General features: G+C 40.6%; 2 long non-coding RNA genes across 3 annotated transcripts in view; one reads left to right on the plus strand and one right to left on the minus strand.

Moving 5' to 3' along the window:
* Positions 1 to 18,421, minus strand: part of LOC111090025 — a 135,151-nt gene that overhangs the window by 83,814 nt on the left and 32,916 nt on the right. For both annotated transcript variants that reach the window (XR_005370453.1, XR_005370454.1), the window contains exons 2-3: positions 3,064 to 3,104; positions 1,242 to 1,289 (exon numbers count right to left, since the gene is read on the minus strand). This is a non-coding gene — a long non-coding RNA (uncharacterized LOC111090025). The remainder of the gene's footprint in view (positions 1 to 1,241; positions 1,290 to 3,063; positions 3,105 to 18,421) is intronic.
* On the plus strand, positions 5,654 to 17,065 carry LOC111090026. The gene is made up of 3 exons (XR_005370456.1): positions 5,654 to 5,887; positions 13,079 to 13,139; positions 14,733 to 17,065. It is a non-coding gene; the product is annotated as an uncharacterized LOC111090026 (long non-coding RNA).

Consider the following 18,421-nt stretch of genomic DNA (forward strand, 5'->3'; position numbering starts at 1 on the left):
AAGAAGAAATGTTCCACCTCATTGATCATCAATTCAACCCACAATGAGATGCCACCAGTTACCCAGTGGAATGGCTAAAATAAAGAAGACTAACAATACCAAGCCTTGATGAAGAAGTGGATATTCTGGGACTCACAATATTGTTCCCAGACCCAGTCAAGAGGGATCCACTCTTGGAGTTCCATCCTATGGAGTAAGGAGTCCATGGAGCCCAAGAACATACCCAACTAGAACCTGTGTCCCTTCCTCCCCTAGATAACAGTCCAGACACTCAAGACTTCAGAATTTCCTGCCTGAATGGTCCTTTCTTACATCCATTTTTCAAGCGGATCACATTCCGAGCATGTGCAAATCTTGATCCTAGGGGTGGCCAAGGGGTGATTGTATTTACAAAGCCTACATATGCATATTAGGCTTGTTGCAATGCAGGACAGAACCAAGGGCAGGCTGGACTAGGGGATAAGAGAGAAGTCTCGTCATGCCAAAGATAACTGGCACAATCACTATGGACAATGGTTTGGCAGGGTCTGCTAAAGCTGAACATAAACATATCTTACAATTTGGCAATCTCACCCCTAGGTATGCAAACCAACAGAAATCAACATACTATATATTATATATATATATATATATATATATATGAGCTAAGTATATAATCTCACATGTATATTGTTAGACAGAAGTAGCATCACTATTCGTTATAGCCTCAAATGAGAAACAGCTCAATTTATTTTTATTTTTTATTATTATTTTTTTTTAATTAAGAGGTGTGTAAACAAATTTCAGGGTAATCATACAATGGAATAGTAACGGCAATGAAAATGAATAAATTACTGCTCCATGCAACACTGTAGAGAAATCTCACAAATATAAAATGTTGAGCCACAGAAGCCAGATGCAAAAAGAGTATCAGATTCATTTATATAAAGAGTATATGATTTCATTTATATAAAGTTGAAGAATAGGCAGACCTACTTTATGATAACAAGTCTAGAGAGTGATTAGCTTTGTGGGGGGAGGAGATAATAATGAGGTAGGGCTGCCTCTGGGATGCTACCAATGTTCTACTTCTTTATCTGAGTTAAAATTGCACAAGTATGTTTAATTGATGAAAATTCATTGAAATGTACACTTAGGACTTACGCCCTTTTCTGTATGTGTGAGATATATATAGAGATAGACATAGTTATAATTTTTCTTCAAAAAGAAATTATTTAAAAAAAAGAAAAACTGTAACTTACCTTGTAGTCTTGTTGTGGAGATTAAATAATTCAATATTCACCAAGCTCCTAGGACAGAATACGATAGAGCAAATGCCATGCTGTTGCTGTCATCATTACCTAAGATGGCAGTGCTTTCTTTGTAAAACCAGCCCTGATTCTTCCACTGTTCAGTTTCAAGCACCTGCTGATGATCTCCACTTGGTAGAGTGGCTCAGCAGATAACTAAGAGTAGCATTTGATGAGCCCCAACTAGTTGTCAACTACTTTGCTTGGGTTCATGCATGAAACATGGTAGTCATGGACTCCAGTCTAAATAGGAAGGGAGCTCAGGACCTCCCGACCCCCACTCAGTACAAAAGCCACACACCCTAGAACATCTACCCAGAATCTCTAGAAGCATTAGCACCCTTTCTATGTGCTCCTGTTGCTTTGAGTGTTCTCTAATAGCGATTGTTGCCTTTTATAGGTGTCTCCCCTGTGTACCATAGGCTATGTGAGGGTAGGGACTGCCTTTTTTATTTCTGTCTACCCAATGCTTGGCATTATGTCCGGCACATGAATGACTCTCAATAGCTCTGAATCAAAGAAAGAATTCCTGACCCATGGCAGGCATGTAATACATGTTAATACCATCCCTCCCCATCCCTTTCTCTCCTGCTCTTTTTAAACTCCTTCTATCTGCCTCTAGTTTTTCCTTCCAGCCAGAGGAACCTATATGAAACAGAGACTTTTGAGTCTTTTCAGATGAGACCCTTTATTAACAGTCTAAATGGCAAAGTCTATACAGTTTAAAGCAATCTAGTGACTGAGCCTGCCTGAAAGTGACTGTGTACCCCAAGTGTGTACCATGATTTCATTCTGTAATTGGACAAATGTGTCCATGAAAGAAATTCATCACCGACTTGTTGCTTAAGCAACAAACACCTGCAGTTTATGGAGTCTTTTAAGACAGTGGGTAAAACTTCCAAAGAATCCTCCATGCTATGTGAAGTAGAAGATCAACAAATTCAACAGCTGGTAGCAACACAACCCACTTCATCTGATGACAAACAGGTACAGCTAATGCATTTTACAGGCTGCCACAAATGCCTTATAAAATGTTTCCAACAAGGGAAGGAGGATCAGGAAAGAGAACTCAGTATCCGAGGAATACTTGCTACTGGTGCACAAGTACTGGTCTACATTTTTTAATTTATTTTTATTTTTATTTTTTTACATTTTTTTTATTTTGCGCACAGTATTTCAATTAAACAACAAAATTATTAACACTAATGTGTAATTGGCTGTGAACAAAATTAATTTCTAGGAATCTTTCTATATGAATACATATGTGCACAATGATAAATGACAAGAAAGTTCATGGAATAATTGTTTCGAATAGTGAAAAATTAGAATCAATTGAAATGTTTATCATTAAAAGAAAACTCAAATTCTGATACCACCATCATATGGAGTGATGTGCAGCTGTTAGAAGAGCAGAAAGTGCCTCTGTATGGATTGCTGTAAAAGGATGTCCAAGTTATCCAAGGGGAAGACACTACAGAACAATAGGTAATCTCTTTACATGGAATTTTAATAAACATGTTTGAAAAATGCACAGAAAATCATCCAGAGGGATTCATGCCTAAAGAGTAATAGTGATAACCTCAGAGAGGAAGAATTAGAGAAATGAGAAAGTCAGGGAGTGGGGGAGAGAAGAGGATGGCATTTTAGTTTTCCTTGTTTATATTTCTGACTTGCTTAAATCTTTCACAGTCAGCTTGTATTAGTAGATAACTTTTTAAAACTTCAGCGTATTGGATTATGTTGGAAACAGATTTGAAATAGCTCTACTGTTTACCTTGGGCACTTGCTCCATCTTTCTATGTATCAGTTTCCCAACTGTAAAAGAATAACAAGTGTTACTTCATGGCATGGTAGCAGGAGCTGATCTATGTAAAACTTTTATATTTATTTATTTATTTATTTATTCATTCATTCATTCATTCATTCATGAGAGACAGAGAGAGAGAGGCAGAGACACAGGCAGAAGGAGAAGCAGGCTCCATGGGGGGAGCCCGATGTGGGACTCGATCCCAGGACTCCAGGATCATGCCCTGGGCCCAAGGCAGGCGCTAAACCACTGAACCACCCAGGGATTCCCTATGTAAAACTTTAGCCCATTGCCTGATACGAATAACACTGAATTGTGTAGGTCAACCATTGCTGTGTTATAAAGCATGACAAATATCAGTGATTTAAAATAACAATTTATTATCAGTCATGCAACTATAGCTTTGCTGTGGATAGGCTGATGTAAACCAGGCTTGGCTAGGCTGCTCTACTGAGTTTGGTCTCCCCCACACACCCCTCATCCTCCTTGGACCAAAGGGATAATCAGGGTGTGTCCTTCTCATAGTGATGGCAGAGGTACAGACAGCGCAAATATGTAATGTCTTAATGCCTTACGCTCAAAATAGACACACTGTCATTTCTCCTTCATTCTATTGGCCAAGCAAGTCACATGACCAACCCCAATGTAAAAGGATATAAAAATATACTTAGCTAAGGGTGACCAATAATCCCAGGTTTCCTGAGATGAAGGAGCTTCTGAAGACAGAAATTTTAATGCTAGCACCAGGAAAGGCCTAGGTTAACTAGGACCAATCGGTCACTCGATGTCTCTCTACTCTTTCAGTAGGAGGAACTTCAAAGTCATCCAACAAAGGGTATAATAGGGACAAGATGAAGAATTGGGACCAATTATGCAATTTACCACACTCTTAATAATGTTATCATATTCAAATACTAGACAAACAGTAGGTAGACAAAATTATATTTGGTAGATTTGTTTAGGTTGGCCAAACAAAATCAGATCCTCTCACAGTCTCCATCAACAGAGTATTTTCCAAAATATTCTCCTCAAATAAAACTGAAGATGTTTCTGTAGCAGTGTGTTATAGCACCTATCTGAATAGGTGAGTAGGCTAGATTCTCAAAAAAGCTTAAGTCTCTTCCAATCCGATTCTAATTTCATTTGACAGATAGTAAGTCTGCATAAGACCAATAGGAATCCCTAATACAAACTTCTTTCCTTTTAGAGAAAATGCTTGGCTTATAACAGCCTCTTAGCAGGAACAGCTTGTTTGCATGTGACCATTAATATTTATTTAGCTCCCTCAGCTTTACTAATCTTTTTTAAATGCCAAGACCCATAGTATGTGGTTGTCTAGAGGTTAAATCCACAGAACCACAGGGAGCTCTGCTCTGCCTGTTGTTTCCTGATAGCTGTCACTTCCCTCTTCCTGTCTAGACTGTTTCTCCTCTGAAGTCAGGCCCTTACTGGATGAGATCAATGAGCAGCCACAAATCATAAAGAATGATTTCTCTCTCCTCAGAGCCATTTTCATTACCTGAAACACACCAAAGAGGGAGGCCTATTAGAGCCCACAGGTGTTTAGGTTTTTAAATCTTAAAAAAAGAAAAAAAAAAATTAAAGGAAAGCAGAACTCTAGACATTCCCAATAGGAGTTAACTGTTAAAATCCCTCAGGGTTCATTTTCATATGAATTTAAAGAATAAAACAAAGAAATATTAATATGCTAACTAAAATGTGTCCAACAGAGACAGCTGGGAGCGGAAAGAAGCATTGGAGGGGCCAGCATGTCAGGATGTTTTGCAACTGCGGAGAAATCAATTAGGGTTGAAGTGACTGGAGCAAGTACCTGGACACTAAACACTTTACAAATTCTAATCCAGGTGCCAATGCAAGTGAAATTAAATTGCTTAGACCACTTTTAATGACCAAGAATATATATATATATTTTTAAAGATATTATTTATTTATTTAGACAGAGAGAGAGGCAGAGATACAGGCAGAGGGCGAAGCAGGCTCCATGCAGGGAGCCTGACATGGGACTCAATCCTAGGATCCCAGGATCAGGCCCTGGGCCTAAGGTGGCACTAGACTGAGCCACCCGGGCTGCCCAATAATATATATTTTTTAAAGATTTTATTTGTTTATTAGAGCACATGCACACACACAAGCAGGGGAGGGGTTGAGCAGAGGGAGAAACAGACTCCCCACTGAGCAGAGAGCCCGATGTGGGGCTCAATCCCAGGACCCCAGGATTATGACCTGAGCCAACATCAGCCACTTAACTGACTGAGCCACCCAGGTGTCCCAAGAATGTGTTTAGATAGATAGTTTAGATATATTGCTTTAAATTACAGTCAGTAATTTTAAAAGGACCCAATAATTGGCTTTAGTACTCTACCAAAATTAAGTAAGTGGGGTCAACTAAAGAATAAAGGACTTCTAAGCTGCCCACCTGCTTTCACAAATAGACATTTCCCCTCTCTGACGTTTACACAAGCCTATAGCTCTGAACAGACCACCTGCTCTGAAAGACCTAGAAGCAATTTAAAGATTTCAGATTTGGTTAATCACCTGATAGATACAACATCTTTGCTTTGCCTGAGATTCCAGCCTAGCTGAACACCCAGGCCATTCCCAGTTTACAAATAGAGGGCAAAGAGCAAAATGATCTCTGAGATGAGTTTCCGCTTGCTTCTTCTGCTGGTGTGTTGGCCTCTGACCCCATCTATTTTCATTCTTGTTTTAATTTGATGAGACAGGTGGTCAAGACATACATCATTCCAGGAAGCTATAAAAAGGCATGGGGGTAAGTAATAATCAGCAGTGTTGTTACGTTCAGCCTTTTTAAAAATGATCGCATACGGCATTATGACTATAACCATTAACCAGGATACCGAGTTTGTGGGACAGCCTATCAGTTAACCCATGACTGTCTGAGAAGCTTTGGCCAATCAACATTTTATTAGAGCAGACTGAATAATAAACAGGGAAGAGATAAGATAAAGTGATAATGTTTCTTCAGTTTTTTTAAATCATGAAAGGAATAAAAAAAAAAAACTTGCAAGACAAATATCTATCCTGAATTAAAAGCTACCCAGAGGATAGGAAATAAAAAAGAATCTATTACGCCTTACAACAGGTCTCCAGAGACCTGGGGCAATTTTTTTTTTTTTTCTACTATGAGCCGTTGATTAATGACTTGGGAAAAGGAATGTTTAGGGAGTTAGAGACTCATAATTTTATATCCTTCTGGGAGTAGAAAGTGCAGAAGCAGGAAGAGCCATCTGAGTAATTAGAATTGGAAGATTTGAGTTTGGGAAAAACAGAGGAAATGAAATTAATGTAAGGAATCCTATAGAAAGAGTTGAAGGCATGTAAAATAAACTCTTCATAGAAATGAGAAGGATAACTAACAGTTACTGAGGGCTTGCTTACTATGTGTCAGGAACTTCCTGTGCCAATTGGACTCTAGGGGGCAGACACTACTACCTATTCCATCAATTCTAAATTGAATATATACACAGATTTCATATATTTAAATTTAATACACACACATGCATGTATGTAATATAATACCAGATAGACAGTGCTCTCGCTCTCTCTCTCATACAGACACACATAAAACATTTTCTTACAGGATTGATGTCATCTTACAATCACTATGAACCCAAGGACAGACACGCTATAATTCTATCACTGTCCGTGAACGTGTAAACTCACGTTACTATCACATCCCCTGACCGATGCACATCATTGGCACTTCATGTGGTTTAATTGCCGTGTAAAAATCTTTAATGCTATGACCTGGTATTTAAAGATTATTATGCAAGCAGAATGGCATGAAAACCAAGCAAAGAAGTCGATTCTATTTGCTATTAGTAAAGCAAATATACATGCATCACAGTAAGGAAAGACCCTGATTCCATGTTTTTTTAAAGCAGCAATCGAGTGCTTTATAGAACCCTAAGAAATTAAACTACCAACAAATAGATGAAGTTGCGCTTTGTTTCGTCACTGAAATATATGTGAAATATTACACGTCAAGGAATGCGAATAAAGCCAGAACAAATGACCAAATTCCCAAGAATATCTTGAAGACATTTCCAAACTTGGAAAGCCTAGTTTGACTGACTCATGCATGATTCGCAGTGCTGTTTTGTATTTTCTTAGTGGGACATAAAGTTCTGGTGCATCTTATGTCTCATCACACTTAGATTCAATTAACCAGGATATTACTGCCTCTTTTCTACAGATAAGAACCCAGAGACTCAGGTAAGTTAAGTTATTTGCCCCTAAGAACCCAGAGACTCAGATAAATTAAATTATTTGCCCCTAAGAACCCAGAGACTCAGATAAGTCAAATTATTTGCCCCAAAGCTCACAGGGAGTGAGTTCTTAGAGACAGAGGTCCTTTAGAATGAGGTCAGTCTTATTGCAGAACTTGCGGCCTTAACCAATTTGAGAAACTACTTCTCAAACAGGGAAAGAAGATTGGCATAGTTCTTTGAAAAATTAAGTTAGATCATGGCACTTCTCTTTTCAATAAATTTTCACTTCAAAGTAAAAGCCAAGAATTCGTTTTAGAAGGGCCTTTTAGACCTTAGGGCATCTGGGGCCCGCTCCCTCCCCTACCACCATCTCTCTCTCTCTCTCTCTCTCTCTCTCATCTCCGCCTCACACACTGAGCTCTAGTTCCACTGACTCTTTGCTTTTTTCTTACTATGCTAGCAAGCTTGTCACCACTTCAAATATATTCCTGCCTCAGGGCCTTTGCACTTGCGGTTCTACCTGGAGCACTTTCCCACCACATCTCCACTTGGCTTACTCTCCTGTTCCTTTATTGTCTGCTCAGATGTCACCTTATCAGGGAGACCCTAGCCAATCACCCTACAGAAAATAGCAGCACTCTACCCCACCTGAGACCCTCTCTATAACCTGCAGCATGTTTTATTTTCTTTACAGCACATCACTCTATGAGATATTAGACATGCTTTTGTTCATTTGCCTATTGCTTGCAACAATGTAAGTAAGTGTCAGAAGGCAGGGGCTTCGAGAAGGCAGGGGCTTCATTATATACCTCTGTGCATCTGTAGAGAGAGAGGGCACTTGATGAATGAAAGCACAAATAAATCTTCCTGACAATGTCAGCATACCATCTTTCCCTTCTGTTTTGTCAGGTCAAAAAATTATCATAAATTCATTTTCCATTAATTTTCCAAAATAATCCATCTGTGGATTATTCCATTTTGCACTCCACTTGGGGGGCTTAATAAGGAGTTATACTTTTGTAGCAAAGCATTTTCAAATGTAGTTTCCAGAGCCACGCTACCAGGATTTTAATGCTGGCTCTACCACTTGCCTATGTGATGTCATGAAAGTCACTCAAATCTCTGAGTCTTCGTTTCCTCTTCTGTGAAATGGAGAGAATAACAGGACTTATTTCTGAGGATTCTTATAAAGATGAAATTAAATAATACAGGTGTGTGGCTTGTCTCCTACTAAAGTCATATTCAATGAAATATTTATTTTGATTGGAAAGCTGTTTTAATTTACCTAATAGGAATTGTTAAGATGATTCTTAGTCAGAGGAAATTATTCCCCCCAGAGGACATTTGGCAATGCTGGAGATGTTTTTGGTTATGATAACTGGGGATGCTACTGGTGTCTAGTAAGTTAGAAGCCAGGGATGCTGCTAAACATCTTATAGTGCCGAGAGGGGGCCCCTACAACAAGATTTATTGAATTCAAAGTGTCAACAAGTCACTGATGAAAAACTCTGATAGAGAATGTTTGTTTCAAGATAACTACAAACTCCAACATTCCAGAAGTTAAGAATTTAAAAGGGGAAACTTTTCTTTTTTTAAAGCCGCCACCACTCCTCCGTCTGTCATGTCTATTAAACAGCTTAAAGATCAGAACCCAAGCTTGCACTATCCATCCCCCTCTAGAGACCTGGCCTCTGATGGATTCTTTCCGTTGCTTTTTTATAATTCACGGCCAGGTAGATGCAAGTGCTGCTGTCCAGACCTCAGAATCGCCAGCCAATTTTCCTTGGACATTCGTGGTTTGACCACTTTAGTTCTGCATCAGACCACTAGAGGGTACAGAAACACTATCAATCATTCAACAGTTGGGTGCCAGACTCCTCACAGTTTTCAGTAGTGAAAATCTTCATAAAATGCTAAATTATTTCTGAACCCTATTAAAAACCTAAAAGTTTATTAGGCACCTCTGTAGGTACACAGTTTTAAAAGCTGATTCAAGTAATTACTCTAATTGCCCTCACCCCAAAAATGTAAGCTATGGTAGTAACTTAATTTAATGTCATATGTTAAATGGAAATCTAATAACGACTATTGGTCCTGTGAATAAAAGTATGAGACTGTTATAATAATATTCAGTTTACTATATTGGTAAAACTCTTTCTTTGATGAAGGTTTGGTTATGCTGTGACTTAAATCATGCCAAATAGTTATATATGATCTCACCTACCAGGAATTAAGCAAAAATTAAGCAGGAATTGGAATCCAAACATGACTTCAAGTTGGAAGAAATAGTGTTACTTTGCTGAACAATGAACCAAACACAAACCAAAATATAAATGATCATTGTCCTAAATATATTGCCTTAGGACAAACCTGAATGACTGAAAAAAATATAAAGGCATCAATAAATATTTAGACCTATCTCACTTTCACATATCAGATTTGGAATAGAGGCACTGAAGAAAAGTTATAGGGAACTTTCCAGAAGAATTCCAGAATTGTTTTATTTTTTTTTCCAGAATTGTTTTAAAGAGCAGAGTGTCCAGTTGTTTTTCCTTTCAACTAAAAATTAACAAATTGTGAATACAAGTATCCTGCAAGTGATTCAACTACTTGTGGCATTCTAAGTTGCATCTAATTATCTCTGAAAAGATTGCACAATTCTGTTAAAAAATGATTTTAATTTTCTTTAACTTACATGTACTCACACACACAAACATAAACAAAAATGCCGTGTATTTTGACTTAGAGCGGAAGAGCTACATGATGCTGTCAAATCTAATAAATGAGGATAAAGGTCAATGATTCAGAAATGTTTAGGTATCACACTAAACTAAATCAGTTTTTAGGATTCTGTAGAGAATAGGGTTAACGCCATAGCTCTGATATCAGACTATTTGGTTTGAAAACTGTCTCAACAGGTAATAGTTTTGAAGCTCTGGCAATATTATTTTATATCTCTATGCTTCAACTATAAAATGGCTGTAAATATCATAGTTTTATCCCATAGGGTTCATGTTGGGATTATATGAGTGAATATAAGGAGAGACCTTAGAATAATACCTGGCACAAATTAACTCTGTATATGTGTTTTCTATGATAATTGTAATTTCTTTTAATAGCTAGACCAACCCAAGCAGTAATATCTATACCTATTCTATTTTCGATTGGACATACCCTCTCTTCCTAAAGTATCACTGAGACATTTTTTCTTAAAAAAAAAAAAAAGGCAACTGACTGAACATATGGATTTCATGGACCTGGAGAAATATGGAAAGTTGGCTCAGTATCTGAGCCATCCCACCACAATCATCCTAATACAGGCAGCCCCTCATTCTTTGCTTTTCCTTTTCTCTTTCTGTCCTCCTACTATATTCTCCCTCCATCTTTTTTAAATCAGCACAGACCTAAGCAAAAGGTGCAAATGAGGGAGAGTAGACGTTATCATTCTTTTTTATTTTTATTTTAATTTTTCCATCTAGTCACCAACCCTCAAGCCAGGCATGAGGATAGTCATACTCTATAACAGAAGAAGCCTCTCAAAACCTTTGTGAGCCACCATTTGAAAAGGTCAAGTGAATTAATGGGAGCAACATTTTTTCCTTTTATCAGGTTCTAGAAAGGTTGGCCGGATGCTGATCTTGTTTCTTCCTCCTGTAACAACTGGTTATCATTAGCTTGTGATAGGACCAGATGCAAGAGGAAATATATCCAGGAAGTTGAGAATATGAGAAAGGGAAGAATGTAACATAAACCCAGAACCCAAATCTTGCCATCATGTCAGCCCTGCAACAGTTAATGCCTTGACCTGTTGCCATGGAAACAGTCGTCTGTGTCAGACTCCCAAGGGTTCGGGGCATGCAGCATATCTCACCCTGCACTTCATTCAGCTTCAATCAATTACATTTCATTCAGAAAAATCCTCATTTAGGGAGGTCAGTCCCAATCTTAAAAAGCCCAAATGTCAGATGCTCAAGATACTGAGGTGTGTTGCTATTAGCGAGAACTCACTAACCTATGCCACAATCAGCCTTATATAATCAGCGTACCATCAAAGCAAGATTAAGCTGCCCAGAAATAAAAATTTAAATATGTATTAAACTGAAAATAGGTACCACTATGCTTATTTTTTTTTTTTTTTTTTTTTTTTTTTTTTTTTTATTTTATGTTTTATGATAGTCACAGAGAGAGAGAGAGAGAGAGAGGCAGAGACACAGGCAGAGGGAGAAGCAGGCTCCATGCACTGGGAGCCCGAAGTGGGATTCGATCCCCGGTCTCCAGGATCGTGCCCTGGGCCAAAGGCAGGCGCCAAACCGCTGCGCCACCCAGGGATCCCTAGGTACCACTATGCTTATATTAATGTTATTTCCTTTAGATTTCCTTCTCTTGATATCTAGCTCAACAGGGCCTCTCTAGCTGAAAAATACTTAAAATACTTATTTACATGTTCTTTATATCAACTTTTAGAGAATAGTTGTGAAGTGACCAGACTCTAGTCCACAGATGGACTAGGTTTGGATCTCGACCTTGCCTGTTATTATATTACCTTGGTCTAAATCCCTAACTCTCTATGCCTCAGTTTTCTCATTTGTAAAATAAGGAAAATAGTAGATCCTACCTCATAGGGATCATTGTGAGAAATAAAATATTGGTGCCTGGCACATTACTAACATATATAGGTGTTTGTCACAATAAAAATCATTATTTTGCTAAAATTACTTAATGAAAGTCTTAAATGCTCAGTCTTTATTTTAATTAATTTTGAAAAATCCTGTTTGCAGTGCCTTAGGCACTGAAAAATTCTACTTTCATTATATGCAATGGCCAAATGAGTAATCAGAACATTAAAAGAAGGAAACGGTGAATTCACTTAGGAGGATTTTCTGTTTTCCTTCATTTCTTGTTTTTGGGACTCTGTGCAAAGCATGTTTCCTACATCCAATCACAGTTCAGGACAACCCCGAATGAATGAATGAATGAATGAATGACAAACAGAACAGTTTCCTGACCAACCAGCAACCAGGCCCATTCAATTCTAATCTTGGGACTGGATTGGAAATTACTTTGCAACTATTTGAATGGTGGTAAGTAGTGGGGAAGACTCTACACAGCAGTTTCCATGGAGCAGTTTGTAATTAAACAAATGTCATTAAAGACGGTCTCCTGGCCATATTTCCTCAGCTCTGCTTATCTGCAAGTCATCAGAATAAACAGGTCCAATTAAAAAAAAAACAGGGACATACTCCCCAGATCATGGATGCTGAGAAACATGTGATCTTAAAGCCCTTGGGAGAATGCTTCATAGATTCTTTGACTCATATGAAGACATATATAGTATTACAAAATGGAATGTTCGGGTTGTAAATCTTTACCAGGACATAGGGTTAGTATCATGTACACGTGTATTTAATTCCAGGGTAGGCCTGGAACTTGAATATTTCTTTCCTATGCCACCCTGTGACATAGTCCTGACTCAGTTCTACCATTTTCATCTGACCTTCTGAGAGCCTAGGGTCAGAAGGATCTGAGCAAGTGAGTTCAGCCTCCCAGTGGTTTTTCTTATAGAGAGTCGCAGGCCGCACGCAGCATGAACATTTCCAGAGGTAAATTCCAACTCCCCTTGAGACGGCTCATCCCCTCCATACACATTTATAGAGCACCGACTATGTTACATATATTGGGTTTTGTGTTAGGAATACAACATTAAATAAGATTAATTCCTTGTTTTCCAGAAGCATGTTATCTGCTGAGAAGAAAGGCATGAGAAAACACACAACGACAAAACAGCATGAGGTATTTGTAGGGAAGAAGCACAGCATGCTATGTGATTATATAATAATAATGGTTATCATAGTTCACATTTTTTTTTAATTTTTATTTATTTATGATAGTCACACAGAGAGAGCGAGAGAGGCAGAGACACAGGCAGAGGGAGAAGCAGGCTCCATGCACCGGGAGCCCGATGTGGGATTCGATCCCGGGTCTCCAGGATCGCGCCCTGGGCCAAAGGCAGGCGCTAAACCGCTGCGCCACCCAGGGATCCCGATAGTTCACATTTATTTCTCATCAAGCACTGTTCTAACGTTCTGCATGTATTAACTCTTTCATCCTCATGACAGTCTGCAGTAAGCTGAGGTGCCAAGAGGCTAAATCATATAGTCACATAGTAAGTGTTATAGCAAGTTGAGGAGAAACATGCAACCCACCCTGGGAAGATTGAGAGGAGTGCTTGGAGGAAGGAGGTGGAATATGAGATGATCCCTGAGAGATGAATATGAGTCAATCAGATTCAGGATGAGCATCCTAAGAGGATGGGGAATATATGTGGCCAGTACCACCCTTAGACCCAAAAATAGGGCCTATGCTCTGGTGCTCTCTAGCTGTGCCCCTCCACGTGGGGATGGAGTCTGTAATGCCAAGAGGTCATGCCCATTCAGAGCCCTTTCCCACTCCTTCCAGTTCAGACCATGCTCTAGAAACTAGGACCCCAGAAGTCCCTGCCCCAGTGGCTCCAGGCTCCCCAGCAGAACTTGTATGGCTTCTTCCAAACTTTCAGGGGTGGGCCAACCTGCTCATGTGCTTACTGGTAGGGAATGTCCATTTGTAGGTAGTGTGGGCACACCTGGATGTGCAGTCTGGGGTGTCCACACACCCACCTGCAAAACCCATGGTGCAGGACAGATCAAGGGGTAAAAGAGAAGATGGGGGCGGGGGGGGGGGCATTGTGTGCTGGGAACACTTCCTGTGCTGCACCATTCTGATGTAGAATGCTGAAGGGTCTGAGATTCCAAAAAAACCTCTAACTTTCCAGGTAGTTACGAAGGTATTTTTGTCAAAGGTAGAGGATAGAGGGATCCCTGACTGGCTCAATCAGAAGAGCATGTGACTCTTGATCTCAAAGTCATGAATCTGAGCCCCACATTGGGTGTAGGAATTACAAAAATAAATAGATAAACTTTTTAAAAAATAGAGGATAGAATATATTTTAAATAACATGGTGTTATCTTAGTCTATACATTTTAAGAATTCAGAAATACAGCCTTCATCCTCTGTTTGTACCCAAGCCCTGGGTCCTACAAATGTTAGAGGCAGATCCATTCTGTGTGAGGGATGAAGACGTGAGAAAACACAGCTTGCTTAGGAAGCTAAAAGTAGCTTGGCAAAGCCTGAGCCTAGATTACAAAGCAAAGGGTTCAGGAAAGCACTTGCCTGCCTCGCAATTGATCTTAATGCTGAAGGCACCAGAGACCATTAAGGATTTTGAGGTGGGGAGTAAGCCAGCTGTGGGTTTGGAGCCCTCTCATCACGTGTGGCAGTCTGCTATGTCCCCTAAAGAAGTACATGATGATTTTTCTATTCTCTCTTCTTGCCTTTGTCCCTCTCCAGAAGCAGGAAAGAAAAAGAATGGTGTTACCTGTTATAGATGTAGGAGTCCAAATGACAAAGCCTGGTGCAGTCAGAAGAGCAAACATCTGGGAGAAAAAATAGCAACCCCATATCCTTATCTGGCCTCCTCAGCTGGACAGGCCTGAAATCACAGACCCAGGGAAGCCAGGTGGCCAAGCTGAAGCCCATGAGCCCACAGACATCAAGGACACGACATCTGGGAATGGGACAAGAAAATGGGTCAGTGCTAGGTAGGCAGTCAAAGATCCAACATAGACAAGAGACACACAGAGTCCTTGGAATCCGGCTTGCTTGTCTCCAAGCCTTGGAGCTGTCCCGGGTACAGCAGAAGACTCTCAGTTACTGATTATTTCCTGAGCAGGATCAGCTGGGCCCGGTGTTCAGATCTATCTACAGGGCAGGTCTGTCATAGCATCGATCATGCATGACTGCATGTAACCATAAACCACAGACGCTGGACAAACAGAATCCACTGTTTCTGTAGGTCTCTACAGTGGATATTTATCAGATTTTATTGCGAGGAATAACCTGGCTTCCTCATGGGGAATTATCCTTCCACTACTGTCTGTGATTTGGAGAAAAAAAATCACGAACTCCAACTGAATTTCCCACCAACAGGGCCGATCTTGTGATTACCGTCCTCACTGCACTTACAGCCCTGGGGGTAGTGATGTGACCTCAGCTCAACCTATCAAACACTTGGACTTGAAACTGTGAGCCGGTGAAGTGAGAATATGAGAACAACTGGGGTGCCACTTATTGCAGCAGCCGCCTTTGGGGCACCAAGAGACACAGCTGTGATGCCAGCAACTGCTCCGAAAGAATGATCTTGGAGGGGGAAGAGGCTGCCCACACTTTTGCAAGCCCCCTGTGCACTCCCTTCATCCTGCCAAGAAGTCCCTAAGCGCACCCATCAAATCAGCTGACTTTCCTTCCGTGTCGTCAGTACATAGCTCTTGCCCGCAGACCAACAAGTCAGTCTGAAACCCTGGAATGCTGCCCTGAAGTATCTGTGAAGACACAGATTTTCACACAATCGTGGTTTGAACTGGCAAGCCAGTGGCTCCTCCATTTTTCAGCTAAGTGTGTTTGACACAACACTACATTCTGTGTCTATGCTCCCTCCCCACATCCCAGGGCGTGCTCACCGTTACAGATCCACTGGACTGTTGACTCTTCTGGGCCAGTGGTCCCCAAAGGAAGAGGAGTCATTTTTCTTTCCCTGGGGCCCTGTGATTCCTGCCACTATGGTGAAAAGTGGGGGGATGCTGACCTAAAGTCAATTTGCTGAGACCAAGGGGAACTACCCCAGTGGCTCTGCTCCTTGCACTCAGGAACACTCTTGAGCTTGAGCTGGGAGAGAAGTCAATGCGTGGTGGGGGCTGGGCTTGAGCTACTGGCTAGTGAGCACGTTTGGGCAGATAGATTGCCATTAAAAATGTCATTTTGAAAGTTAGGAAAGCATACACACATATGCAACTCAACAGATGTTCCTATCCGTCCTCCTCTTCCTTCTAGAGCACTCACAGGAAACACATGTCTGTGTTGTCCTAAGTCCAGTTACTAATTAGCACGTTTCAGTAGCACATTTCACGGAGGATAGGGAGGATTTCAAAGGGATTCCTTCCTTTTAAGTTGAGACAGCTGGTGCTAATTACCAAGCAGGAAAAGAATGTGCAAACAGAACATTGAGAAGCCCTCGGTGAAGCAGAAGGCTGAGGGGTCTTTTGGTCCTACTGTAGAACTTTCCTCCAGGGGTTGGAAGGGGCTGCAGATTACCCACCTCTTCACCTTACCCCCAGGAAGCAGCTGCCCAGTTTCATCACCCTGCAAAGAGGTGGGAAACACAGTCCAAGAACATGGGCTCAAAAGTCATCCACAGTCTTCACGTAAATTTCACAGAGATCTAGTCAGAGCTCTCCTGGTAAACCAACTTCCCCACTGTCGAAAATACACAGTGAAATAAAAGCTAAGCGTGGCCATTCCCTTTTTCAGTAACTCAGGGGATTATCGATTCCAAGTTCATCTTTGTAATCAAGTGCTATGAACTGAAAGCAATCCAGACTCTCCAGATGACGTGTGGTAGGGAAAGCAGGCCTCTTGATTCAAATTCACTCATACCTCGAATGGAAAGAGCACTACAAACACCAAGAGATCTCTGACACACACTAAGTATAAGACTTTGGGAAAGTACGACCCAACAATTGCACTGCTGGGAATTTACCCCAAAGATGCAGATGCAATGAAACGCCGGGACACCTGCACCCCGATGTTTCTAGCAGCAATGTCCACAATAGCCACACTGGAAGGAGCCTCGGTGTCCATCGAAAGATGAATGGATAAAGAAGCTGTGGTCTATGTATACAATGGAATATTCCTCAGCCATTAGAAATGACAAATATTCACCATTTGCTTCGACGTGGATGGACCTGGAGGGTATTATGCTGAGTGAAGTAAGCCAATCAGAGAAGGACAAACATATATGGTCTCATTCATTTGTGGAATATAAAAAGTAGTGAAAGGGAATAAAGGGGAAAGGAGAAAAAATGAGTGGGAAATATCAGAAAGGGAGTCAGAACATGAAGACTCCTAACTCTGGGAAACAAACTAGGGGTGGTGGAAGGGGAGGTGGGTGGGGGGTGGGGGTGACTGGTTGGCGGGCACTGAGGGGGGCACTTGACCGGATGAGCACTGGGTGTTATTCTATATGTTGGCAAATTGAACACCAAGAAAAAATCAATTTATATAAAAAAAAAGACTTTGGGAAAGTTGCTTAGTTTTTCTGAGCCTCAGAGTTTCATCTATAAAATGAGAATAATGGAATCTTCCTGTCGACTTTTTGTGAACGTTTTAGAGTATGATGGAAGAACAATGCGTATTTATGGGAATCTCTAGATAAAGGTGAAATTAGTGTAGATCTTTGGAATGTGATTCCAGCCAAAGCCAATCAAAGTAATCTCAGTCCTGGGGAAGTATATGAATATCTCACTGTGGGAGTTGTTGGCCTGGGTCCTCAGGCTGTCCAGAGACTTCTATAGAGAAAGCTTGTAGCATGATTAACTAGATATTGGCAACTACCTTCACGATCAGGAACAGTTATACAAAACCAGTCAAGCAGAGCGACTCCAGGTCAACTAGCTACAAGTTCTGAACTTCCCCTGCCCAGTTTCAAAGTCTGCTCTATCACTTCCCACCTGTGTGATCCTGGGCAAACCACTTGACCCCAACTATAAAATAAGAGCAACAATAATGACACCAACTCATGGATGGCTTCACTGTGAGGATTAAATGGAATGTAACATAGGCACGATGCTATGACTTTTGTCTCAAAAAATACCAGTCCCACTATTTCAAAGACAAAGGAATAATTACAGAGCTGAGTAATGAGTTCATTTCGCTTTATTTTTATTTTAATGATTACTATTAGCTAACATGTATACAATGCTTACATTATGCAGCTTTTATGCATGTTGATTCATTTAGTCCTCATAGCAACCCTGTGAGATATGCTCATAGTGAGTAGCAGGGTTGGGATATAAACCCAGGCAGAAGGCTTGCTCTTAATCACTGCACAAATTAATGTGGGCTGGTGATTAAGGCCGGGGGTGGGGGTGGGGGTGAGGGTGGGGGGCGGGAAGTATAAGAGTGAACTGCTTGTTGCAATGGTA

The sequence above is a fragment of the Canis lupus genome, chromosome 15 (assembly GCF_011100685.1).
Source record: "Canis lupus familiaris isolate Mischka breed German Shepherd chromosome 15, alternate assembly UU_Cfam_GSD_1.0, whole genome shotgun sequence".
In the NCBI taxonomy this organism is placed as follows: domain Eukaryota; kingdom Metazoa; phylum Chordata; class Mammalia; order Carnivora; family Canidae; genus Canis; species Canis lupus.